Raw genomic sequence first — 25,961 nt, 5'->3', positions numbered from 1 at the left:
TCACTGTTCTGAACTGTCCAAAGGGGGAAACTGCTGCCCAGTGCCTCAGAAAGAGAACACACAGTTCGTTCTGTTATGGATAAGCATGCACTCTCCAAAGTGCTGGTCGGCAAACACCTGAGACAGCACAGAAAAATGAGACTATGCTGAGCATTTCATCAACAGTGTACTGAAAACTTCAATTTACCTAACTATATTGTCATATTCCCCCAAGTGAGAAATCATTCTAAAGGTTTATCCACTAATTAACCTTGCATATTACATACTCTACTCATTGCTCTCTTTGTTAAAATATAGGTATCTTGTATCAAAGATTATCCTACTGTCTAGCAAGAGTTTTCAGAAAGAAGGTAGAAAAGACTAGAGAAACTGGCTACTTTGGTAGGAGCACAGAAAATTACATTTTTAAGGACCACATATATCTGGGGCTTCCCTGGTGGCTCAGACGGTAAAGTGTCTGCCTACAATGTGGGAGACCCGGGTTCGACCCCTGGGTTGGGAAGATCCTCTGGAAAAGGAAATGGCAACCCACTCCAGTATTCTTGCCTGGAAAATCCCATGGATGGAAGGAGGAGCGTGGTAGGCTATAGTCCATGGGGTCACAAGAGTCGGACACCACTGAGCGTTTTACATCTACATCTACATGTATGGGCCATAAAGGTTCTCAGTCTCCTAAAACTAAAGCAGAAAAGAAAGAAAACACAGGAAGGGCTTAAGGCTGAAAGCAGTATAACTGCATCCTAATTTTGAGAATATTCATGTAAGGATGAACTGGAAAGCCTTCATTTACTTTCAATCCTAGGCCAGTAACATTCTAGTCCAGTCACAGAGGAGTGTCGGGAGGAGTGTTCTCTCTATAGACAATGAAAGTGAAAGTGAAGTCGCTCAATTGTGTCCAACTCTTGGTGACCCCATGGATGGTAGCCTACCAGGCTCTGCGGTCCATGGGATTTTCCAGGCAAGAATGCTGGAGTGGGCTGCCATTTCCTTCTCCAGGGGATCTTCCCAACCCAGGGATCAAACCCGGGTCTCCTGCATTGCAGACAGACGCTGTACCATCTGAGCCACTAGGGAAGCCCTTCTATAGATGATACGTACATTCAAAAGAGAGGATAGACATGCATGCACAGGGAACAAGACCAAATATATAGACTATACGTCTGTATGAGATCGCACACTGTATTTATTCACCTATGTCTCTCCAGTTATTTGCTTCTTTACATTGGGGTGGGGAATGAAGAGATGACAAAAACACTCTAAGATACGCTCATACATTCACCTTTCCTCCTTTATAAAAGAAACCTGCTAGAACATATGCAAACAACCAATAAGTACATGAAAAGATGTTCAACATCATTATTCATAAAGGAAATGCAAATCAAAATCACAATAAGATACCACTTCACACCCATTAGGATGGTTATTATCAAAAAACGGAAAGTGTTGGTGAAGATGTAGAGAAATCGGAACCCTCACGCACTGCTGGTAGTAATGTAAAATGGTGCAGCTTCTGTGGAAAGGTTTGCTGGTTCCTCAAAATATTAAACATAGAATTACCATAGAATTCAGCCATTCCACTCCTGGGTATGTACCCAAAAGAAGTAAAACCAGAGACTCAAACAGGTACAGCAGTATTATGCACAAAAGCCAAAAGCTTAGAAAAAATCCAAGTGTCCATAAACAAAATATGGTTATGTGTGCAGTATGAATTATATGTTGTTAAAATGAATATTATTTGGCCATAAAAAGGAATGAAATCCTGATACATACTGCAACATGGAGGAAGTTGAAAATGTTGTGCTAAGTAAAATAAGACACAAAAGGACAAACATTGTATAATTTCACATATATGAAGTACATAGAACAGGCAAGTTTACAGAGACAGAAAACAGAATAGAGATCACCAAGGGCAGGGGGAGCAGACTAGAGAGTGGTGGTTTAATGGATCCAGAGTGTCTTTTGGGGGAGATATAAAGGTTCTGGAAAAGCGTGGTGATAACTGCTCAGCAATGTGAAGTGCGTAATGCCACAGCACTGTACATTTAAACACAGCTCTCTCAGTCCTCTGGCCTTCCACTTAATTGAGGATGCCTTCTGCATTTCCAGTGCAAACCCAAAGTTCTGAGTCGAGCCTCCAGAAGCGTTCTACATCAGTTCTGGAGGGAGAGACCAAAGACTCTGGGATGCCCAATCATAAAGACGGGAGAGGAAAGAGAATCCTAAATTGAACTACCGCTTGATAGCTACAAATTGCTTCCTCCTTTATTGTCTCTCTCAGATACATACAATGCTTTGGTAAATTCACTTTTTCCAGTAATTACTGAAGAAAGCAAAGTTAATAGACCAAATTTATAATTACTCTTGTCACTAACCATTTACTTGGATAAATTACTGTTCTTAAATAAGTAGCAGGCAAAGAGTTAAATTAGTATTAAAACAAAACAAAACAAAAATCTAGAAAACACGAGAACATCCAAATGCCAAATGTTGAAAGACAGGACCAAGGTCAACTTTCTCCCTGAGATGGCACTGGAGAGACAGAAAACTTATAAAGCTCTGAGCTTGAAAACAGGAAAAAGTGTATCACTGAACTAGAATGCAGAAGAGATGGGTCCAAGGAGAGAACAAAGAGCAACTGCCTCTGAACACTAATTATAGCAGCTCTTCCCAAGGGAGCCCGGACACCCTCCCAAAGAGCACAGAAATTAAGCAGAGCCCCACCCGGGGGACAGCAGATGCGGTGTTCCATCAATGAGACCAGGCAGGCTTCCCTCCCTCCCAAATACACACGGTGGCTCCCATTTTCTTCTATAAAGAGGTAAAAATTTTTTTGATTCCAGGGGTTCAGCTATACCACTAGGATATATATGGCATTTGCCTTCTTTCCTTCATCCGTGCAAGGGCCTTAACATCCTGGTCCTTCAACACTGAAAGCATGTCTCTGGGGATCTCAGGGAAGTACCTGCTATTCCTTTTCCTTCAGTGTCTGTCCTTTGCTTCCAGAAGTATTATTAGACAGACTTGGGCATATCCTTGGTTATATGCTTCAGGTCTCCTAAACATGTTTCTGGGATAAATATCAGAAGTACCCAAGAAGCTTTAAAAAGTCACTTTTGCCAGTGGACCCACTTTCAGAGAGTCTGGATGTAACTGGTCTGTGGTCAGGATACCCATGTTTTTAGAAAGCATCTCAGATGATTCTAGTGTGCAGAGAGGGTTGGGAAACATTGGTCTTTGAGATTCCATCTTTGTCCTTCTGCTCTATATCTTAAAATATATCTTTTGATGAAATTTCTAGATCACCTTTTGTTTGTCAGCCATGTCCACTGTGTCACTTAATTTGTTCAAAGAATTTTTTAAAATGATGTTTATTTCTATATACTCTTTATTATCTGATTGCTCATTTTTTCTTAGCATGTCCTTACTTTATGGATGCAATTACCTCCCAAATGTTTCTGAAGATTCTTAGAATAAAATGGGACACCTTCCATGAATATATATGTGGCTAAAAAGTTTTTAAGGAAAGAAAATGCGGATTTTATGTATCCCCTAGTAACTCCCAAAGGCACTAGGCAGCAGTGAAGATTCAGAAGTTAAACGGAAAGGAGAGAAAGGCAGCATACATGAATGTAAAGTAGAAGGGTATGTATAAGATGCAAAACTGACAGGTGAGAATTTTGATACTCATATTATGCTTACAAAGGGAAACAGTAAAACGCTTTGGTTAAAAGGGGACTGAAGAGTGAAGGCTTAAGAATAAGAAAGAACTAGACAAGCTTAAATACACAGGGGAAAAAGTCACAGGGAAATGAAAAAGTAATGATTTGAGAGTAAGAACACAAGCATAGATTTGTTCATCAATTAAACATTCATAGATTGCTTAACTTACAGCAAGAGTGAATGCTGACATTCTAGGAATCAGCAAACTAAAATGGACTGGAATGGGTGAATTTAACTCATGACCATTATATCTACTATTGTGGGCAGGAATCCCTTAGAAGAAATGGAGTAGCCATCATAGTCAACAAGAGAGTCCGAAATGCAGTACTTGGATGCAATCTCAAAAACGACAGAATGATCTCTGTTCGTTTCCAAGGCAAACCATTCAATATCACAGTAATCCAAGCCTGTGCCCCAACCAGAAATGCTGAAGAAGTAGAAGTTGAATGGTTCTATGAAGACCTACAAGACCTTTTAGAACTAACACCCAAAAAGATGTCCTTTTCATTATAGGGGACTGGAATGCAAAAGTAGGAAGTCAAGAAACACCTGGAGTAACAGGCAAATTTGGCCTGGGAGTACGGAATGAGGCAGGGCAAAGGCTAATAGAGTTTTGCCAAGAGAACGCACTGGTCATAGGAAACACCCTCTTCCAACAACACAAGAGAAGACTCTACACATGGACATCACCAGATGGTCAACACCGAAATCAGACTGATTATAGTCTTTGCAGCCAAAGATGGAGAAGCTCTATACAGTCAGCAAAAACAAGACCGGGAGCTGACTGTGGCTCAGATCATGAACTCCTTATTGCCAAATTCAGACTTAAACTGAAGAAAATAGGGATAACCACTAGACCATTCAGGTATGACCTAAATCAAATCCCTTATGAATATACAGTGGAAGTGAGAAATAAATTTAAGGGACTAGATCTGATAGAGAGCCTGATGAACTATGGATGGAGGTTCGTGACATTGTACAGGAGACAGGGATCAAGACCATCCCCATGGAAAAGAAATGCAAAAAGGCAAAATGGTTGTCTGAGGAGGCCTTACAAACAGCTGTGAAATGAAGAGAAGCTAAAAGCAAAGGAGAAAAGGAAAGATATTCCCATTTAAATGCAGAGTTCCAAAGAGCAGCCAGGAGAGATAAGAAAGTCTTCCTCAGTGATCAATGCAAAGAAATAGAGGAAAACAACAGAATGGGAAAGACTCGAGATCTCTTCAAGAAAATTAGAGATACCAAGGGAACATTTCATGCAAAAATGGGCTCAATAAAGGACAGAAATGGTATGGACCTAACAAAAGCAGAAGATATTAAGAAGAGGTGGCAAGAATACACAGAAGAACTGTACTAAAAAGATCTTCATGACCCAGATAATCACAATGGTATGATCACTCACCTAGAGCCAGACATTCTGGAATGCGAAGTTAAGTGGGCCTTAGAAAGCATCACTATGAACAAAGCTAGTGGAGGTGATGGAATTTCAGTTGACTATTTCAAATCCTGAAAGATGCTGCTGTGAAAGTGCTGCACTCAGTATACCAGCAAATCTGGAAAACTCAGCAGTGGCCACAGGACTGGAAAAGGTCCGTTTTCATTCCAATCCCAAAGAATGCTCAAACTACCACACAACTGCACTCATCTCACACACTAGTAAAGTAATGCTCAAAATTCTCCAAGCCAGGTTTCAGCAATACGTGAACCGAGAACTTCCAGATGTTCAAGCTGGATTTAGAAAAGGCAGAGGAACCAGAGATCAAATTGCCAAGATCCGCTGGATCATCAAAAAAGCAAGAGAGTTCCAGAAAAACATCTATTTCTGCTTCACTGACTACGCCAAAGCCTTCAATTGTGTGGATCACAATAAACTGTGGAAAATTCTGAAAGAGATGGGCATACCAGACCACCTGACCTGCCTCTTGAGAAGCCTATATGCATGTCAGGAAGCAAGTTAGAATTGGACATGGAACAACAGACTGGTTCCAAATAGGAAAAGTAGTACATCAAGGCTGTATATTGTCACCCTGCTTATTTAACTTATATGCAGAGTACATCATGAGAAACACTGGGCTGGAAGAAGCACGCTGGAATCAAGATTGCCGGGAGAAATATTAATAACCTCAGATATGCAGATGACACCACCCTTATGGCAGAAAGTGAAGAGGAACTAAAAAGCCTCTTGATGAAAGTGAAAGAGGAGAGTGAAAAAGTTGGCTTAAAGCTCAACATTCAGAAAACTAAGATCATGGCATCTGGTCCCATCACCTCATGGGAAATAGATGGGGAGACAGTGGAAACAGTATCAGACTTTATTTTTGGGGGCTCCAAAATCACTGCAGATGGTGACTGCAGCCATGAAATTAAAAGACACTTACTGCTTGGAAGGAAAGTTATGACCAACCTAGATAGCATATTAAGAAGTAAAGACATTACTTTGCCAACAAATGTCCGTCTGGTCAAGTCTATGGTTTTTCCAGTGGTCATGTATGGATGTGAGAGTTGGACTGTGAAGAAAGCTGAGCGCCGAAAAATTGATGCTTTTGAATTGTGGTGTTGGAGAAGACTCTTGAGAGTCCCTTGGACTGCAAGGAGATCAACCAGTCCATCCTGAAGGAGATCAGTCCCGGGTGTTCATTGGAAGGACTGATGCTGAAGCTGAAACTCCAATACTTTGGCCACCTGATGCGAAGAGTTGACTCATTGGAAAAGACCCTGATGCTGGGAGGGATTGGGGGCAGGAGGAGAAGGGGATGACAGAGGATGAGATGGCTGGATGGCATCACCGACTCGATGGGCATGAGTTTGAGTAAACTTCGGGAGTTGATGATGGACAGGGAGGCCTGGCGTGCTGTGATTCATGGGGTTGTGAAGAGTCAGACACAACTGAGCGACTGAACTTAACTGAACTAACTTACAGCTAAATTAATATGGCTAAATAAAAATAAGGTTTTCCTCAAGACGAATGTTTAAATGAAAATTGACAAATTCATAGCATAAGAATATTATGTAGTCTTTGAAAAGGATGAGATAAATCTAAAAAGAATATTGAGCTAAGAGTCTAAACATCAAAAACATCAAAACAAATGAACTGAGAAAGGATTCTGTAGATGTCCATCCATTAAAAAAAGAATACCACTGTAATAAATGAAATGTGTTGTTATAATGCATAGTGCCCAATGATTTGGTTCTCTGGGCTGTAAACAAAACCAAAGTCACTTGATGATGTCACAAAGGAACAATATATGTGGTACAGACAATGTGGTATATACCACAATTACTTGCAGCAACCAATTATGGTTCCCAGTATAGATCTGGTGTGTACAATCATTTCAGAGCACTGGATTACAATTATGCAAATATTACATATTACATGCCAAAATGTCTCTTTCATCATTGTTCTTTCCTCGAGTTAAGACAACTAAATTCTAAAAATATTCATAGGAAACAGGTGAGGTCTTAGCTATTCTAGATAAAGTGAAAGTCACTCTGTCATGTCCAACTCTTTGCAACCACATGGATGATATAGTCCATGGAATTCTCCAGGCCAGAATACTGGAGTGGGTAGCCTTTCCCTCTTCCAGGGATCTTCCCAACCCAGGGATTGAACCCAGGTCTCCTGCACTGCATGTGGATTCTTTAACAGCTGAGCCACAAGGGAAGTCCTTATTCTAGATAAGCAATCTTCTAATAATGACATGAAAGTTGGAACAATGTCCAACATGTACCATGAAGTGAATGGGAAGCTACAGAACAATTAGTATGATCCTATTTTTTTTTATCCTATTTTTAGGAAGAAAATGGTATACATTTACTAATATATACAAGAAATATATTTAACCACTGGTAAGACAGTGTTACCTCTGGAAAATGAAATTTAGGAGAGTAAAAAGGAATTTTCACTTGTAAAATTTTTTATCATAAGTATTAACACTAAGTATTTCTTTCATAATTTTTTTTTTAGACTTAGGACAAGTTTTTTTAAAAAAAGATGAAATGATGACAATATTTCATTGCACTCATCAGGATTTTTTATTCTTTCTGTTCAATTTAATTCAAACATGGTGGAGTGCCTCCTATGTAGAGGAAGCAAACTCTGGTTGAGTGAGAGGTGCTTGTAAGAGATCCAGAAGGCAGTCGGGAGATGAAGCCTGCACTCAGGAGAGCTCTGGGTGACAGTATACATTTGGGAGTTATCAGATTCTACAAGGTAATTAAGATAAAAGTATAGGGATGTCCCTAATTGTTAGTCCAGTGGCTAAGATTCAGTGCTTCCAAGGCAGGGGGGCCTTGGTTTGATCTCCTCAGGGAACTAGATCCTGCAAGTCGCAGCTAAAGATCTTGCGTGCCTCAGTAAAGATCAGAGCTACAACTAAGACCCTGGTCACAGCCAAATAAATAAAAATAAATATATTTAAAAAAAAGATAAAAGTACAGTTGCAATTGCTTCCAGGAAAACGAAACTGGCTTTCAAACTTTTAATGTCCCAACCTCACTTCTGATTACTATGTCCTGTGGCAGTACAGATGAAATAATTCCCATGGAACTTACACGCTGCTAAGGGTAAATACAGGAGTGAGACTCTCTTCATGTTTTGATAGAAAAATTAAATTTCTCCCTGTGCCACAGTGGTATATTATTGACTTGAGTTGACTCATTAGGATCAAACAGTCAGATTCCAAATCTGCTGATGATTTCTAAGAACAGGACAACAAGATAACGTATGGCAAAAGGTCTGTAACATCATATAGGCAGAGTGTGTCCTATTCATTTTTGAACCCCCACCACCTAGTGTAAATGGACATACAAGAGGCACTAGATAAACTCAAATGAACTGTGATATTCAAAAGCAATCAATGTAAACATAATAAAATAGTAGACAGTATAAGGCATCAGCACTGAAATTTAATTATCAGTGGACTATATTCCTTCTCTAGGTCTACTCTGAAAAATCTAACCTGGAGAATGACACCATACCTAAGACAGGAGCTTCCAAACTGACAAGTTAACCTAAGTGAATCCTGTCAGCTAGATAAAGATTTGTCTATCTTTCTAAGTAAACACCCTCTTTGGAATGACTCATATATTCCATGTTTCCAGAACAGATTTCTAATTAGAGGGCATGTATACGGTAGAGTACTGCCCTGTGCCTAAATTTAAACTCAAACCTGTTGTAACTAAGCTACGGGATCTTTGGTTCTTGCTGTTTTCCATTTCTCTATCTGTAAATTTTGGGGGTGGGGGGGCGTTAGACGAGAAGGATAAATCTAAGGTTTATTCCAACTGTTAATTTTTTACAAAATTCATTTATTTTTGGTTGCGCTGAGCATTCAATCCTGCACACAGGCTTTCTCTAGTTGGAGCAAGGGGGGTTCTCTTCGCTGTGGTGACCTCTCTGGTTGCAGAGCACAGGCTCTAGGGCACCTGGGCTCAGCAGTTGCAGCACACGGTCTGAGTTGCTCCAGGGTGTATGTGATCATCCGGGACCAGAGATCGAACCCATGTCCCCTGCCTTGGCAGGCGGATTCCTATCCAATGCGCCACCAAGGAAGTTCCCCAACTGTAATGTTTTATATCTAGGATTAATTTTTAATGAATAAGTGCATGTTTTACCTTATAGGAAAATGAGGTTTGATATGTGGAATGGAAAACAATTCCCAAGGAGTGGAAAGTTACTCTGTTATCACAGAGTTCACTTTCGACTGCAACCTTCTGGTAAAACTTTATTAATTCTGAGGGTTATCCTCTTAGATATTTTCTACAGCTGCCACAACAGTCACCAATGTAATGGCTTAAACAATATACACTTATTATCTTACAGTTATGGAGCGCAGAAGATAGAAATGGGTCTCACTGGGCTAAAATCAAGGTGCTAGCATGGCTGCATTCCTCCTGGATGCTCTAGGAAAGAGTCTCCTGCTTTTTCCAGACTCCAGAGGCTGCCCATCAGCTCAGTTCAGTCACTCAGTTGTGTCCAACTCTTTGCAATCCCCATGGACTGCAGCACGCCAGGCTTCCCTGTCCATCATCAACTCCCAGAGCTTGCTCAATCTCATGTCCATTGAGTCAGTGATGCCATCCAACCATCTCATTGTCTGTCATCCCCTTCTCCTCCCTCCTTCAATCTTTCCCAGCAGCAGGGTCTTTTCCAGTGAGTCAGTTCTTCACATCAAGTGGCCAAAGAATTGGAGCTTCAGCTTCAGCATCAGTCCTTCCAATCAATATTCAGGACTGATTTCCTTTAGGAGTGACTGGTTTAATCTCCCTGCAGTCCAAGGGACTCTCAAGAGTCTTCTCCAGCACCATAGTTCAAAAGCATCAATCTTCGGCGCTCAGTTTTCTTTACAGTCCAAGTCTCACATCCATACATGACTACTGGAAAAACCATAGCTTTGACTGGACAGACCTTTGTCGGCAAAGTAATGTCTCTGCTTTTCAATATGCTGTCTAGTTTGGTCACAGCTTTTCTCCCAAGCAGCAAGCGTCTTTCAATTTAATGGCTGCAGTGATTCAATTTAATCTGCAGTGATTCTGGAGCCCAAGAAAATAAAGTCTGTCACTATTTCCACTGTTTCTCCATCTAGCTGACATGGAGTGATGGGGACAGATGCCATGATCTTAGTTTTTTGAATGTTGAGTTTGAAGCCAGCTTTTTCACTCTCCTCTTTCACTTTCATCAAGAGTCTCTTTAGTTCTTCTTCACTTTCTGCCATAAGGGCAGTGTCATCTGCATATCTGAGGTTATTGATATTTTTCCTGGCAATCTTGATTCCAGCTGTGCTTCATCCAGCCTGGCAATTCTTATGATGTACTCTGCATGTAAGTTATATAAGCAGGCTTATGGCCCACTTCCTCCATTTCCAAAGCCAGCAACATCGTTTTCTCTCTGATCATTCTGCTACAGTCACCATCTCCCTTTGGCCACAGATGGGGAAGTTTCTCTGCTTTCTTAAGAATCATTATGCTTAAGAATGATTATGCTGGGCTCACCTGGATAATCCAGGAAAATTTCCCCAACTCAAACTTTTAACCTTGATCATATCTGCAAAGTCCCTTCTACTCTGTAAGGTAATATATTAATAAATTTCGGGAGTTAGCATGTGGGCATCTTTGGAGGGGTCTTTACTCTTCTATCTACCTTAGGTGCCTAGCCATCCAAACAAGATCGTAAGAATGTCTCCCAAGCCTAGAATTCTGTTGACTTCCATCATCTTACACTCAGCATACTTTCAACATTCCTTCCTCTCTCTCATTTATCATCCAGTTGGATTACAATGTTCTAATCTGATAACACATTTAAATCTAACATTTGATACATCATTACTATAAAAAATTCTTCAGAATTTCAGAAAGCCCAAATTGGAACATTTATTCAGTTTCTCAATTTTGTAATAAGTTAAAAATAAGCAAACTTGATAAATATAGTGCATGTTTTCTCACCTCAAATTTAGTCACTGAAAAATTAGTTTAAAAACTGAGTCCCTTATCTGATTCTGAAATTCAAGCAGCTTGCTATCCCCAAATGTTGAACACACAAAATTTCTTTAACAGAGTTGACAATAAACTGCATATATTTAAAGAATATACAGTTTTTAAGTTTTGACATACATATATGTATTCATAAAGCCATCACTGCAATCAACATAATGGATACATTTGTCAGCCACAAATTTTCTTTGTATCTCTTTATGATTCTCTTCTCTTTGGCTCACATCAGAGCAAACTCTGATTTGCTTTCTGAATAGTTTCTATTTTATAGAATTTCATATAAACAGAATGTCTTTTTTCCCCCTGAATTCTTTCTCTTCCTTTAATAGAGAATAAAATACATTGTTGCAGTATCAGTAATTCGTTCCTTTTTATTGCTGTGTAGTATTCCATTTTATAAGACAGGGCACAATGTCTGCTGTTGATGCACACTTGGACTGTTTTCAAGTTTTGCCTATTACAAATAAAGCTACTATGAATATTTGGGTACAAATCTTTATGTGGTCATACCCATTCATTTCTCTTAAATAAATGCCTAGGTGTGGAAAGGCTGAATCACAGAGCAGGTGTACATTTTAGGTCTTTAAGAAAGTGGCAAAGTGCTTTCCAAAGTAGATGTACCATTTTGTACAGAAGTGTGTAAAAGTTTCAGCTGCTCCACATCCTCACTAACACTTAGTACTGTAGGCCTTTTTAACTGAAGGCATTCTAACATGTACATAGTGGTATCTTATTGTGATTTTAATCTGCATTTTCCTAATGAGTAACAGTATTGATCATCTTTTCATGGGCTGACGTGCCATCTGTGTATCTTCTTTGGTGAACTGTCCAAATCTTTTGCCTATTTTTGACTTAATTTTCTTAAGTTCTGAGAGTTCCTTATATAATCTGAATATAAATCTTTAATCCAATGTGATCTGTGAATATTTTCTCCCAGTCTGTGACCTGTCCTTTTATTCCCTTGAAGGTGGCTTTCAAAGAGATGTTCTTAATTGATACAGTCCAATTTATCTTTTTCTTCTTTTATAAATCATGCTTTTGGTGTTGTACCTTAAAAATCTTTACCAAACCCAAAATATTTTCTTCTAAAAATTTTATTCATTTGGACCTTACATTTAGGTAGGTCTATTATCAATTTTGAATTAACTTTTATATATAAGGTATGGAATAAGGTGTGGATTTAGTTTTTTGTATATGAATATCAAGTTATTCCCCTACCATTTGTTGAAAACCATTTTTCTATTTAATTGATTTGGCACTGTACTAAAAAACTGACCATGTTTTCTGTTCCATGGGCCTACTTATCTTTACATCAATATCACAATATTATTGTAGCTATAGTAAGTTTTAGAAATCAGATGGTTTTAAGTCCTCTCTATTCTTCTATTCTAAGTGAACTGAAAGCCACTCAGTCGTGTCTGACTCTTTGCAACCCCATGGAGTGTACAGTCCATGGAATTCTCCAGGCCAGAATACTGGAGTGGGTAGCCTTTCCCTATTCCAGGGAAACTTCCCAACCCAGGAACTGAACCAGGGTCTCCTGCATTGCAGGCAGATTCTTTACCAGCTGAGCCACAAGGGAAGCCCTCTTCTATCCTAGGACATTTGTATTACCATATAAACTTTAAAACAACTTGACACTCTCTACACATTGTCAGCTGAATTTGATTGAGGTTGCACTGAGTCTATACCTTTAGAGAAAACTGACAATATTGAGTCTTCCAATCCTTGAATACAGTATATCTTCATTTATCTGTTTTCCTTAATTCCTCTCAGTAATATTTAATAGATTCCAGTGGAGAGATCTTACAAATCTTTTAGGAAATTTATCCTTAGGTACTTAGTATTTCAAATTTTACTACAAATGGTATTCTTTTAAAATTTCAACTTCTGGCTGTTTGTTTCCTAGTATATAGAAATATAGTTGACTTTTCTGTATTGATCTTGTATCCTGCAATTTTGCTTGTTGGTGTTCAGTTGCTAAGTCATGTCCAACTCTGTGACCCCAAGGATTGTAGCATAGCAGGCTCCTCTGCCCTCTACTATCTCTGGGAATTTGCTCAAATTCATATCCATTGAATTGGTGATGCTATTTAACCATCTTATCCTCTGCTCCCTCTTCTTATCCTGCCTTCAATCCCTCCCAGCATCAGGGTCTTTTCCAATGAGTCAGCTCTTCGCATCAGGTGGCCAAAGTACTGGAGCTTCAGCAAGTCCTTCCAAAGAATGGTTGGAGTAGATTCAGAACTCTTCACTATTACTCATCTGTCTTGGATGCCCCTGTAGAGCATGGCTCAGAACTTCACTGAATTATGCGCGTCTCTTTGCCACAAGGGTGTGATCCATGAAGGGGGCCACTTTGCTAAGTGCACTTACTTCTAGTAGCTTTTTTTCTTTTTAAAGAAATCATAGGCAATCATGTCATCTGTGATAAAAAGTTGTTTTGCTTCTTCTATGCCAATCTGAATGCCCTTTATTTCTTGTTCTTATTTGATTGTGCTGGCTGTAAGTTCAAGTACAATCCTGAATAGAAGTTGTGACTCTCGGTGGACATCATGCCTTGTTCCTGACATTGGAAGGGAAGGATTCAGCCTTTCAGTGGTAAGCATGATTTCAGATACTAGTTTTTCATGGATGTCCTTTATCAGACTGAGAAAGTTTCCTTCTTTCCCTAATTTGTTGACAGTTTTTAATGATGGATTTTGTTAAATGCTTTTTTTGCATCTATTGAATTGATCATATGGTTTTTTTACTTTACTGACATGGTACATGATAATTGATTTTGAAATGTCAAACCAACCTTGAATTCCTGTGACAAATCTCACTTGGTCACTGTATTTTTTTTATCTTTTTATATGTTGTTGGAGTGTATTTGCTAAAATTTTGTTAAGAGTTGTGCAACTGTGTTCAGGAAGGATACTTGTCTGTAACTTTTTCTTGTAGTGTATTTGGTTTTGGTATTAGGACAATACAATTGTTGTAGAATGAGTTAAGAAGGATTCTCTCCAACTTAATGGAAGAATTTGTGTAAATTTTGTATTATGACCTCCAAAAATATTTGCTAGAATTCATCAGGGAAGTCATCTGGGCCCAGAGTTTTCTTTGGGGGAATTCAATTTCTTTAACAGACGTAAGATTATTCAGGCTATTCATATTTTCCTGAATGAGCACTGGTACTTTGTGTCTTTCAAGAAACTTATCCACTTCATTTAAGTGTCTAATGTACTGACATAAAGTAATTCATACCCTTCTTTTACATAGCCTTTTAAAGACTACAATATCTGCCGCTTTGTGACTCTTTCACTCCTGATACTGGTAACTTCTGTCTTCTCTTTTTCCTGATCCAACAGGATAGAGGTTTATCACTTTTATTGGTCTTCTCAAAGAACCAGCTTTTGATTTCATTAACTTTCTGTTTTTCTATTTCATGGTTCTGGCTTTGATCTTTAGTTCATTTCTTCTGCTTACTATGGGTCTGATTTTCTCTTCTAGTTTCTTAAGGTAGAAGCTGAGGACAATGATTTGCTCAACTTGACTTTCTCTAATGTAGGTATTTAGTGAATTTTCCCCTGAGCATTACATTTTCTACATCCCACAAATTTTGATATTTGTGTTCTCATTCAGTACAAAATGCTTTCAAAATTCATCTTTTGTTCCTTTGACTCATGAGCTTCTTAAGAATCAGTTAGTTTGTAAATATTTATAGATGTTTTCCAGATATCTTTGTATTGTTGACTGTAAATTTAATTCCCTTTCAGTTGATAACATACCTTTTATGATTTAAGTAATTTTAAATTTATTGATATTATTTTATGGACCAAAATGTGTTGGTAAATGTTCTTTTGTGCAACTGGACAAAATATGTACTCTGCTTGTATTGGGTAGGATGTCATATAAATGTCAGTTTGGTCAGTTGGTTGATAATAGTTTAACTCTTCTAAATCATAACTAATTCTACTTATTCAATTAGATGATGGCTGTTCACTAAACTTATTGTGGCCATTTTAAGATGTATGTAAGTCAAACCATATGCTATACACCTTCAAATAATACAGTGCTAGATATTAGTGAACAAAAATGTTTTCGTCCACTAATTCTATCACCTGTGTCATTTCTGGATCTGTTTCTAATTTTTAATTTTTCTCCTCAAGGACTGCTTCCTTCCAAGTCTGATGCTTTTGATTGGAGACCAAATGTGAATCTTACCTTGGCACTATCTTTTTTTCCTCTAGTTTTTTGAGATATAATTGACTTCTAGCACTGTGTAAGTTGAAGCTGTACAGCATATGATTTGACTTACATACACTATGAAATAATCACAACAATTTTAGTGAACAGCCATCATCTCATACAGATACAAAATTAAATAGAAATTCCCTTGCAATGAGAACTCAGTATTTACTCTCTTAACAACTTTCCTATATAACACAGAGCAGTGTTAATTATATGTATCCCTTTTCATGAAGATGGCACCAAAGGCGAAGAAAGAAGCTCCTGCCCCTCCTAAAGCTGAAGCCAAAGCAAAGGCTTTGAAAGCCAAGAAAGCAATGTTGAAAGGTGTCCACAGACACAAGAAAAAGAAGATCCGGACGTCACCCACCTTCCGGCGGCCCAAAACACTGCGGCTCAGGAGGCAGCCCAAATATCCTCGGAAGAGCGCCCCCAGGAGAAACAAACTTGACCACTCGGCCATCATCAAATTCCCCCTCACCGCCGAGTCAGCCACGAAGCAGATAGAACATAGCAACACACTGGTATTCACTGTGGATGTCAAGGCCAACAAGCACCAGATTAAACAGGTTGTGGAGAAGCTCTATGACATTGACATGGCTAAGGTCAGTACTCTGATCAGGCCTGATGGAGAGAAGAAGGCATATGTTTAACTGGCTCCTGACTATGATGCTTTGGATGTTGCCAACAAAACTGGGATCATCTAAACTGAGTCCAGCTGGCTAATTCCAAATATAAAAGTTTTCACTATGTAAAAAAAGAAAAAAATTATATGTATCATGTTGTGCATTATATCCTAGTACTTATTTACCTTATAACTGGGAGTTTGTATCTTTTGACTGCCTTCACCCAATTTCCCCTTCTCCTGCCCCTGCCTCTGGTAACCACAAATCTGGTCTCTGTTCCTATGAATTTGTTTTTGAATTATAATTGACCTACAACACTATGTTAGTTCCATTAAAGAACATAGTGGTTCAGTATTTCTGTATATTTCAAAATGATAATCACAGTCAGTCTAATGATCACCACAGTAAGTCTAGTTAAAACAAGTTACCAAAGATATGCATAGTTACTGACTATATTCCCCACACGACATTTCAGACCCTTGACTTTTTTTTTTTCACAAGAAGTTTGTACTTCTTAATTTCTCTGACCTATTTCTTTCTTTCCCTTATTCCCCTCCCCTCTGGCAATCACCTGTTTCTGTTATGTTTGTTCATTGGTTTTGTGTTTTGAATTTCACATGTAAGTGAAATCACACATTATTAATCTTTCTGTCTGACTTAACAACTATATAAAGATATCACATCTGCTATATCCTTTCCTCTGTTGATGGGTAATTAAGTTGCTTTCATATCTTGGCTACTGTAAATAATGCTGCAATGAGCACATATGGTTACATATATCTTTTCTAATTAGTATTTTGTTTTCTTTGGATAAATATCCAGGAGTGGAACTGCTAGATCACACAGTAGTTCTATTTTAATTTTTAGAAGAATCTCCACACCCTGGCTGTACCAGTCTACATTCCCACCAACAGTTGCACAAGGGTTCCCTTTTCTCCATATCCTCACCAACACTTGTTATTAGTTATCTTTTGGACAACAGACTGCTAGTTTTTGTATAACTATACATTTTGAGCTTTGTTCTGGGGTGCAGTTAAATTACTTGGAAATAGTTTGATCCTTTTTTTTTTTTTTCAAAACGGTGTCAACAATGACTGATTTTTTTATTGGAAGTAATTGCTTTACGATCTTGTGTTGGTTTCTGAGAACTTTTTGAGTCAGTCCTAATGAGGTGGATGAACCTAGAGCATATTATATAGAGTGAAGCAAGTCAGAAACAGTTTGATCCTTTTGAGGTCTATTTTTAAGCTTTGTTAGAAGGGATGAGGGCAGTCTATAGTTTAGCACTACTGCTGGGGCAATACCTTTCTGAGTACACTACCCAATGTCCTGTGACTTAGAAGGTTTATTCCTGGCTGGTGGTAATGCATACTACTTTAACCTTGAAAAAGAATCAGGGTTTATCCCCTCCACTCTCTCCAGGTGGTTCCTGGCTTTAGGTAGCTTCCATACAACATAAGCACTAATTATTACTCATCTGAAAGCTTAAGGGGGAACGCTCTGCAGACCTTTTTTCTTTTTGGGCTCTCTCTTCTCCAGACTATAGCCTCCTCTACCTCCAGCTTTGTCTCCTCTACTAGAGAGACTGCTGGCTGAGGCTGGGTTCTCCCTCCTCATGCTGCAGCCTGGAAACTCTCTCCAGGCAGTAAGCTACGATAATCGTAGACTTCATCTGTTTCTGTTTTCTTGGGAATTATTGTCCTTTGCTGCCAGCTGTTCAGTGTTTGAAACTTCATATATTTTTTTTCTGGGGGTTTTGTTAGTTATGTGACTATAGCCGAGAGAGTAAATCCAATTTCTGTTATTCTATGTTGGCCAGAAGCACAAGCACGCAGGTATATTTTTAAGCAAAATAAAGGGAGACATGAGAGTTATGAACGGAACTTCAAACGGGGAGAAAGTATTTTATAAAATAAGAATTATTTAGAACTAAATTTTACAGTCTGAAATCTGAAGGATATAGTTTTTCCATAACAATACAGAAGCCAAAACCTATAACTGGCAGTAAGACATCTCTCTCCTAAAATGGTAGGTATTTGATTTTAAAACAGTGTCAAAGCTATAGCTTTGCAAATATTTCTGAAAACCTGGATAACTTCAGTATCTCATTTTTCTTTAACATATGTAAGAAGTTTAAGCCTTACGAGAATAAAAAAGTATGATTTTACATTTCTAAATGCAATTAATAAATATAACACAACTTAAAAAAATCCGGGTTAAAAATCCCCTTATTAATTCAACTAAAAAATACAGTGCAAATCATCTTAATATTTCAAAGTCTTAATACTACAAAAATTTGGCCTGTGGTTGACACTGGTATTAATAGTTTTTAGCAGGTCTGTAAAACTTGCTTTTGTTTTGAAACAAACTTCAAATGGACACTTATGATACACAAACCTATGAAGTATTTCAATATACTGAGATTTTAACACTGCTTCAACTGGAAAGAAAGTCCCCAGACTATTTAGAAGACACACACTCTGTAGTGGTGTCAGGAAAAGCAGTCTGTCACTGAGGCAGTCACAGGCTTGCTTCTCTGTGCACCTATTTAAACTTTTAACTAGCCCTAGCACCACCTGCAGATCTCTACACTCACCACGATTTCCTAAGAAAACAACATACACAGATACAGAGAGTTGAAGGAATGAAAGGGCAGAGAAGTCAGTAAAGAACTCTGCTTGGATGACTTCCCCCTGCCCATTTCTCAAAATCAACTTCCATCGAAGTGACTTATGCAGCTGAGACTGCATTATCTGGCTCCCTGCCCTAATGCTACTCAATCATCATTCATTCCATTTATAGATGGAAATTATACAGACTAGCCAGATTCCAAAAATTTCACCTAAATATTTGGAGGAAAGTCTTAGTTAAGGTGAGAGGGAAGGCTTTTAATGGAGAGTGAGATGGCAAAGAAGGAACTGACGGGAAACTGACTGGAGACAGAAAGGCGCATTCATGGAGCTGAGTGTTAAATCTGAGTCTGGCTCATTCTAACCATAACCTTATGTCCCAGCTCTTCACCTTCATACATTCTTCCTGGAAAGTTAGGTTACTCTGGTTTTTAGCTACAAAGCTAAGAGTGGCCTGTTGAGTTTAAAAAAAAAAGTATTCTATTAGCCAAACCATAAACTAAAATTTTTTAAATTATAAATACAATATAGTTATATGTTACAGCAAGTTTAGGAAATGAAGGAGGAAAGAAATCACCATAATCCCAACATCATAATTTAGGAGTCCTTTTTTAAAAACAGATTTTTTACAGCAGTTATAGGTTCACAGCGAAACTGAATAAAACAAGTCAAAACAACCTTGAAAAGAACAAAGTTGGGAGGACTCACACTTCATGGTGCCAAAACTTACTACAACGTGACAGGAATCAATATAGTGTGGTACTAAGATGAGGACAGACACATAGATCAATAGAACAGAATTGAGAGCTGATAAACAAACTCTTACATTTATGGTCAACTGATATCTGAAAAAAGTGCCAAGACAATTCAATAGGAGAAATACCAGCCTTTTCAACAAATGGTTCTGGATCTCAATACACAAAACATTATGAAGTTGGACACTCTACTTCACACCGCATACAAAAAATTAACTCAAAATGGACCAAAGACCTTATCATAAGAGCTAAAACTATCAAACTCTGAAGAAAACACAGGAGTAAATCTTCACTGACCTTGGATTAGGTACTGTTTTTTTATGTGAAACTGAAAGCCAAAAAAAAAAAAAAGATACATCAGCCTTCATGAAAATTAAAAACTTTGTGCTACAAAGGACACCATCAGGAAAGTGAAAACACAACAGGATGAAAGAAAAATTTTGCAAATCAAATATCTGATAATGAGATTGTATCCAGAATATATTAAGAACTCCTTTAACTCAATAATAGAAAATAACGGGCTTCCCTGGTGGTCCAGTGGTTTAAGAATCCACCTTGCAATACAGGGTACACAGGTTCAATCCCTGGTTGGGGAATTAGGATCCCACAAGCCATGGAGTGACTAATCCCGCACACCACAACCAGAGAATCCATGTGCCACAATGAAAGATCCTGTGATGCAGCCAAATAAATAAATATTTAAAAAAATAATAATGATAGAAAATAACTCAGTTAAAAGGGGGCAAAGGATTCAGACATTTCTCCAGACAAGATTTATAAACAGCAAATAAGCACACTAAAAGATGCTCAACATTGTTAGGCTTGTCAAGGAAATGCAAATCAAAACCACAATGAAATAGCACTCCATAACCACAAGGATGGCTATTAGCAAAGAGACCGATAACAGCAAGTATCGTCAAAGATGTAAAGAAGAAGGTGGAGTACTCATACACTGCTAGAAGAAACGTAAAAGGACGCAGCTGCTTTGGAAAATAGTCTGGGGGTTCCTCTAAAATTTAAGAGTTATCATTTGATCAACAATTCCAAGAAAAATGAAAATATGTCCACACGAAAACCTGGACATGAATATTCATAATAGCTAAGGAGTAGAAACACTCCAAATGTCCATTAGTCGGATATGTCCATTAGACATTAGTCAGAAATGTCTATTAGATAGATAAAAAGTCATATATCCATACGTTAGAATATTATTCAGTGATGAAAAGCAATGCAGTACTATAACATGCTGCAACATGGATGAACCTTGAAAGATTATGCTAAATGAAGGCCAAGCACAAAATGCCATATTTTATACAATTCCATTTATACGAAATGTCCAGAATAGGCAAATCTATGAGACAGAAAATAGACTGGTGATTTTATTGGGCAATCAGGAAAAGGGGGTGACTGCTAATGGGTATGAGATTTCTTTGGGGGTGATAAAGTGTTCTGAAGTGGGGTAATGGTAACAGTTGTGTAACTGTGTATATACTGGAAACCACTGCCTTGTAGACTTTAAAGGGATAAATATGCTATGTGAATTTTATTTCAATAAAGCTATTAAAAGATTAATCTATTGAATGGATGAACTATAATTAATGATATACATTGCTTCCAATTTATCTACTCTATGTAACACTGCTGTGAATAGTTTTGTGCCTAGGCTTTTATCACATTATAAAATTAGGGGTATGAATTCTGTTTGTAGGAATCTTGGCTTGACAACATAGCAGCAAGTCAGTTAGCTTCTTTGTGCCTCAATTTCCCCATACATGACATGAGATTACTAGCATCTATATGTCTTTGGATTCTGAGAAATAAAGTAATGCATGTAAAGGGCTTTATATAGAGCCTGTCACACAGTAAACTTTCAACATTAGTGGTGGAGGTAGTTATTGTTATTGTTATTCTAGTTTGCATTATTTTCTGAAGATGATTTACAGAAGGCATATCACCAACTCAAAAAAAAAAGGACATTTATGCCTGAATACATTCTGCCAAACTACACATATCAAAAGGGGCGCATTAATTTTTGGCAGTAGTATTTAACTATATGAGAGAATCAGAGTAACCATGCCATCATCAACATTATAGTATAATAAACTTGTTTTCTTAATAGGCACCTCACTTTAACTGTTCATTCGTGCTGCTTTTGAAACCCAATAGCTTATCAGCTTGAAACCCAACAGTTTTTCTAATTATCATGTAAATCCTACATACCCTGAACATCCATTTAATATGAAATCTGTCTAAGAAACCATACTGGGGGCCACAACAGAAACTAAAGATGAGTCAAGCCGAGGATTCTGTGTAAGGTAAGGCAGAGAAGCATTTTAATTCAAGATAATTATGATTAAGTGTAACAAAGCTACAAAGTATTTATAAGGGCAGGTTTATAAAGATTTATAAAGGGGAGAAAAGATGGCAGTGTTTGAGCTGATTCTTGAAGAATGGGCAAAATTTCAACTGGCAAGGGTGTGGCAGGAGCGAAATCAAGGCTGGTAAAAGAACACAGCACATCACAAGACTCTGCAACAAAGTGGTCAGGGGAGGGGTGGTGAGAGAAAAGGTACAGGGCGCTCTGGGAGCCAAAGAGGCCCCTCTAAAACAGAGCCATGACCACGTGAGCTGAGGAGGAGAGAGTCTCCCAGGACAAGCAGTGGGCAGAAAAACACAGAGACACCAATCACGGTGACCCAGGCAGGGAACTGCACGTAATCCAATTTGGCCAGAGTGGAGGGTACATGTGGGAAGGAGGCAGATGATGTTAAATGGGCAGAGGCCGGACTATGAAGGACCCTGTGTGCCAGAAGAAAGCATGTGAACTTTTATTCCAAAGGAAGTAGAGAACTGAAGCATTTTTAAGAAAAGAAGTGACAATCAGACTGACTTAAGAAATGAACTCTGGTAATACTCCCAACAGCTTCCCATCTCACACAGAATAAAGCCAAATCCTTCTTATGCTTAAAACGCTCCATGGACACGGTCGATGCTATCTATAAAGCAGGTACAAATGAGAACCTGCTGCAGGGCACAGGGCACTCTCTCAGTGCGCTGCGGCGGCCTGAACGGGGAGATCTGGAGAGGAGGGCGTGTGCACATGCACAGCCGATTAACTCTGCTGGACAGCGGAAACTAACACTGTCAAGCAGCTCAACTCCAATAAAGGCTTTAAAAAATGATAAGAATAAAGGGGGAAAAACCCACATGCTGGTCAGTGGCTATCTTTCAGAGATAGATTATTTCCTGTTGCCCCTCCTCTCGCTCTGCCTTTGTGATTCTGGCCTTCTTGCTGCACCTTCAATACGCCGCTCCTCAGGGTTTCTGCACTTGCTGTCCCCTCCACCTGAAACTCTTGCCCCAGATCGGCTTCCTCACTGGTCTCTGGTTTGCTTCCTCACTTCCAGCAGGGCTCTGTTCAAACACTTTCTTATCAGGCAGACCTTCCCTATTACCCAATATAAAAGAGCAAGAAACAATGACAATCAATCCTACCATTATTTTCCTTCACTTACCACCTGGCACATGCATTTATTTGAAAATTTCCAGTCTCTCATTACTAGAATGTAAGTTCCAGGATGGATCCTCTTAATTACCCTGATATAGGAACTATTATTAGCATGTCCAGATGGTGAAATTCAGGGGAGTAATACTGCTCATGTGCAGTGGAGCCAGACAGGATGACTCCTGAGCCTGCATTTGAACCATTTCACCTACTGACTCTGGTGAAGTCACAGGTCCCTGGCTTTGACTCTAGATTATTTCCTGCGACTAGGCTCCATCCTGACAAGCAACAGGACAGTACACTCTAAATTTACACTATGTTCTTCTAAAAAAAAAAATACTCATTCTTATCATTTGTTATTAGCTGAGTTTCCAAAGCCAAGAAACATTTTTTAAATGATTTTAAATGATCAGTTAAAATGCACAAGGTATCTGGACTGTATCTAGTCAGTAATAAGCTGGCTTTTTTTTTTCCTTGTGTTGGACCCACAGATATTAAAACAAAATGAAAAGATTTTATGAAACTACACAAAGAAGGAGCATAGCACATGACACCAAAACTACTTTTCCAAGACCTTTTTTCACGTGTAACAGTCAACTTCAGGAATAAAACTAACTCCAACTTTAAAATACACACAACAAAATTTTCTGAGGTATTACACCAAAGGAAGAACATGGTAGCTACCTGGAAAACATCCAGTAAACACAAAATCACATGTAGAGCAAAAAAATGAAGGCGAGGGACTCCCCAGGTAGCCCAGTGGTAAGACTCTACATTTCCAGTGCAGGGGCGGGGGTTTGATCCCTGCTCTGAGAACTGAGATCCCACATGGCTTGTAGTGCAGCCAAAAAATTAATTAAATTAAAAAAATAAGGCTGTTAAAAAAAAAAAGGTGAGTTCCCAGTAAGATTTCTCCTGATTCTTTTCTTGTTTCTCAGATTACTGACTTCTTAATTGTTCTTTTCATCATCCCATCTCCTATTACTGCAAGTTGTTTAGTCACTAAGTCGTGTTCAACTCTTTTGCAACTCCTGGACTGTAGACCAGCAGGCTCCTCTGTCCATGGAATTTCCCAGGCAAGAATACAAAAGTGGGTTGCCATTTCCTTCTCCAGGGGATCGTCCCCACCCAGGGATGGAACCCACATCTCCTGCACTGGCAGGCGGATTCTCCCCACTGGGCCACCTGGACGCCCGTCACTGCAAGTACCTCTTTTCAAAATGCAGTTTTCAATCAACAGCTTTTCCCCGGTCAACCACTGCATTCCAGAACTCATCCACTCTTTTTTTTTTCCAGAACTCATCCACTCTTAATTTCAACTTTACCTGCAGTTGACTTCCAGATCTAGCTAATTTCTCCCTTTTCCCTTCTCCAGTTTTTTAGTCTCTCCTGAATTGCCTGACTATAGATACTTAAGAACCTTTTTATAGCTTTACTTTTATTTTTTTAAAAAGAAAATCAACTTTTTCAAAATTGGCTCCTTCTCTGTTTACTTCATCATCTGTATTGTCTGGCTATTCTCCTACAACTTCAAAAACTTCATTTTTCTCCACTTAATCAACAGGACCCACCAACTGTGCATTGTTTCCTACTATCTTAACTTTTCAATTCCACAGCTATCACCACATTCTGGGTTTTCTTCCTTTCCTTCCTGAGTCACCACAGCCCTCCAGCCTACTCACTCCCTTCTATTCATTCAGTACATACCACCAGTAAACCTCTCTCACACAGCACACGCCCCAGTTCAAGGACTTAAAATTGCTCCTAAGAACAATGAAACCAAACTTCTCAAACCAATGCTCAGGGCCTTCCATCCTTTCAGACGGTCACTTGTAAATGTTGAGCTTAAACATCTCAAGGAGACATAACCTTTGAAAACCAACATTTTGATCTTTCCCATCTGGATCACTTAGAGTATCACTTAGAGAGTATACTCTAAAAGTCTGTAGAAAGTACAGGCTACCATCTTCTACTTGACTTCAACTACTTATGTCAGGCAATAGGAATATTTGGTTTAATCCATCTACTGAACCACTCAAATTACCAGGAGGAGGATTCATTTTCAAAAGTTGAACTCTTCTAACCCACAAAATGAAAGCATGTAGTTATCAGAAAATAACACCTCATGTCCTTAATGAATGAAAAGCAGTATACTATCTTTAAGGGGGAATTTTCCAACATCTATATAAAGTGGTAAGAATACACAGAAGAACTATACAAAAAAGATCTTTATGACCCGGATAGCAACAACGGTGTGATCACTTACCTAGAGCCAGACATCCTGAAACATGAAGTCAAGTAGGCCTTAGGAAGCATTGCTACAAACAAAACTCATGGAGGTAATGGAATTCCAGTTGAGCTATTTCAAATCCTAAAAGATGATGCTGTGAAAGTTCTGCACTCAATATACCAGAAAATTGGGAAAACTCAGCAGTGGCCACAGGACTGGAAAAGGTCCGTTTTCATTCCAAACCCTAAGAAAGGCAATGCTAAAGAATGTTCAAACTATCACATAATTGCACTCATCTCACATGCTAGCAAAGTAATGCTCAAAATTCTCCAAGCCAGGCTTCAGCAGTATGTGAACCGTGAACTCCCAGATGTTCAAGCTGGATTTAGAAAAGCCAGAGGAACCAGAGATCAAATTGCCAAGATCCACTGGATCATCAAAAAGGCAAGAAAGTTCCAGAAAAACATCTGCTTCTGCTTTATTGACTACACCAAAGCCTTTGACTGTGTGGATCACAACAAACTGTGGAAAGTCCTTAAAGAGATGGGAATACCAGACCACCTGACCTGCCTCCTGAGAAATCTGCGTGCAGGTCAAGAAGCAACAGTTAGAACTGGACATGGAACAACAGACTGGTTCAAAATCGGGAAAGGAGTATGTTAAGGCTGTACATTGCCATCCTGCTTATTTAACTTATATGCAGAGCACATCATGCAAAATGCTGGGCTGGATGAAGCACAAGCTGGAATCAAGATTGCTGGGAGAAATATCAATAAT

At 38.7% G+C, this 25,961-nt stretch overlaps 1 protein-coding gene and 1 pseudogene across 2 annotated transcripts in view; one reads left to right on the top strand and one right to left on the bottom strand.

Annotated features, from left to right (window-relative positions):
- FKBP5 (FKBP prolyl isomerase 5) overlaps positions 1-25,961 on the bottom strand; it is a 112,930-nt gene that overhangs the window by 70,205 nt on the left and 16,764 nt on the right. The window lies entirely within an intron of this gene.
- On the top strand, positions 15,669-16,224 carry LOC139031455 (large ribosomal subunit protein uL23 pseudogene; annotated as a pseudogene).

This window comes from Odocoileus virginianus, chromosome 27 (assembly GCF_023699985.2).
Source record: "Odocoileus virginianus isolate 20LAN1187 ecotype Illinois chromosome 27, Ovbor_1.2, whole genome shotgun sequence".
In the NCBI taxonomy this organism is placed as follows: Eukaryota; Metazoa; Chordata; class Mammalia; order Artiodactyla; family Cervidae; genus Odocoileus; species Odocoileus virginianus.
Note: the sequence above shows the minus strand (reverse complement) of the source record. Positions and strands in the feature narration are given on the sequence as shown.